The 2,716-nt window shown below is 35.2% G+C and overlaps 1 non-coding gene across 1 annotated transcript; it reads left to right on the forward strand.

Moving 5' to 3' along the window:
• Positions 1-2,159: 2,159 nt before the first annotated feature.
• Positions 2,160-2,298, forward strand: LOC124111620. Its single transcript, XR_006857501.1, has one exon. It is a non-coding gene; the product is annotated as a U4 spliceosomal RNA (small nuclear RNA).
• The last annotated feature ends 418 nt before the right edge of the window (positions 2,299-2,716 follow it).

The raw sequence follows: 2,716 nt of genomic DNA on the forward strand, positions 1-2,716 counted from the left end.
GGTATATTGCTTATGTTATAGATGTTTCTTCTATGTATTTTGTATAATTTGGTTAACATTTTGATGACTCATTAGCTACGTGAGTTGGCAGTCAGAAACATTTAGCTTTGATTGGCGTAAACTGATCGTTCCTATTTTTCATTTTTTGGGGCCATACTAAATTAATAATATGATTTTCCCCTCCCTAACAAACACCCTTTTTCACATCGTTTTATTGTTCACAGCTACCCACAAATCGCAGCGTGTTATACGAAATACACTCTCCACAAACATTCATGCTTCATGTGAATCAAATCCTTCCACAGACATGTACACAGATGCCTCGACAATTTTGTTTAAACAAACCCCCACCTTCATTTGTTTAAATTATATTTTTGATGAAAATCTAAGAAGTCATTTATTGTGGTCTTAGTGGAAGCTATCGAAGGTAGTTTCTAATATTGATTGTGATGAGTACTCACTAACTACAATGTGGCGAATCGTCCCAAGATTATCAACCCTATAACACTATCATTCTAAGGTTGTTGGGTTCGACAAGCCTACTGACAAGTTAGGCTGTTAGTACCAGTGAGAGGTATTTGAAAATATATCACAGAAAATACTTAAGGATACAGGTTAGATACATTCCGATATGCCAGTACTCAATTGGATAAATTATATAATTTAATAACGGTAGGGCCATTTATTGACGTTTTTCTCATGATGTTTTAATTGATGACTAAAGATTGTTTTTTTGTGTCATTGTTGACTGATTATGCTTATGAATATGAATTGAAAACGAAAAGGGATGTCTTTCAATGCACAAAAGGCTAACATATTTACTCTCTTTCTTAGCATACATATTTTACTAAGACCCTGGCAAGACAAATAAGTTTGAATGGAGTTGGCATCATTAACTTGGATGAAGTCACGTCGGATGTTGTGAAAGTTCATTCTAATTCGAAGTATTTGTAACAAAACCTTTGTGACACTGCTAAAAGTACAAGTACAACTATTTTACTGATATCAAAGCTTTATCTAGAAAGAAATACTAAATTTGCAAAGAATTTAATGTTCGGTTTTATATATAGGTCCATCGATCGCTGATTATAATCGTTTAACTGTTTTTATAGTAGCTTTAGTTACAATATCACTTAAAACATATAACAGAATTCTTCAATTGGTGTATGTAGCAGATTTTGTTAAGAAACGCTAATATGAAAATAATTTGATTACCCGTGTTTATAATCAATAACGCATGGATATTGTTAGACTAACATCTAGTCTCTGAAATGAACATATTTTACAGAAAAAAACAGTTGTTAAATTAGAATTTTAAAATATAATAAAAAAGAGCCCAGAGACTTCCTTCAGTAATCTATCTTGCCAAACATTATAGATTTGCATGGGCTGTTTTGGATATTTTTGCTTCAGGGTCTGTATGACAGACTAGGATATTGTTTGCGGTTTTCTTCTGTAAGCACTATGCACGACTATTTGGTTAAGGTTTCATTTAGGAGTTTTAGTCAAGAATTGCTGCAGGTGATGCAAGAACAAAGTAGACGGCATAGCTTTCTCAAAGAGTCCGCGTCCGCTTCCTGGGAACAGATGTCACTTTTATGATCTGTTATTTTGCACCTTTCCCTGAATAAACTACAGGCAGGGGCCCAGTCAAAGAAAAGTGCTTGTTGACCGATGATATGTCTTTTACCTTATTATTGTCAAGCACATGAACTTGTTCATATGGGTTTAAGGTCGGGCGGGTGATATTCTTAATGTCATTGGAAATTTACCGATCCTTCTACTTTTTTCACCCCCACGTGCTCGAAGAGACCAATAGCCTACTGTTGCGACGAGCAAACGAGTGAAGATACCAGTTTATCCCCAAACAGGAAGTGACACGGAGCGGAAATTGCGTTATGTCTAAATTTAGCACAGACTCATTTTGGCTTAGCTTATGGCTTATTAAAGGGGCTGGCGCCAAAACGCTTAGGCCTTAGTATGTTTGATACAATTCACAAACCTAACAATATAGTAAATATATTATATTTTATAAACACAATCAATTTTTTTATAAGTTAGATTTATATTTTGTACGTTTCTTTTAAATTTAAATTTCATAACTTTATTTTTAACAAACTATATTACATAGACCATGAAATATTTATCCTATTAACATTAGCTTTGCGCAGTGGCGGTACCATAGCCAATGAGGTTCATCCGAGGCGTGGTTATTGCTAGTTGAAAACTAATCCCAATACCCCGCGCTGACGCCCTTCACTGGGCGGCATGCGCAATTTTTGAAGGCCCCTACGGGGGCAGTTCTATCCTCAAATGAAAGTTAGACTCGACAACCCATTCTAAGAAGGATTATCGTAGAATGTTAACCAAACGCTAAAATGATCGTGTGTAATAACATCTCGATATTTGCATTTTAACAGTGCTGATTGGTCATTCGAAGTCAGTGCTTTTGTGTTGAGAAAAGTACGATTTGATGTCATCCATTATTTATGGTCACGATATGGCTGAAATATTGCCGATGTGACTTTAAGTATTAACTCACTCACCCATTGTTTATGACGTCACTAATTGACGTCTTTTGAACAACAGACTGCCTTCAGTCAAGTTTCTCCGAAGGCTTCACATTTCAAAATTTGTATACATTTTCTCTCTTAAAATGTCAGTGAGTAACATATAGAATAACCAACGCCAAAATCGGAATTATGGAGTACCTCTT

Source organism: Haliotis rufescens, unplaced genomic scaffold (genome assembly GCF_023055435.1).
Source record: "Haliotis rufescens isolate VD_foot unplaced genomic scaffold, xgHalRufe1.0.p SCAF_2, whole genome shotgun sequence".
Classification (NCBI taxonomy): Eukaryota; Metazoa; Mollusca; class Gastropoda; order Lepetellida; family Haliotidae; genus Haliotis; species Haliotis rufescens.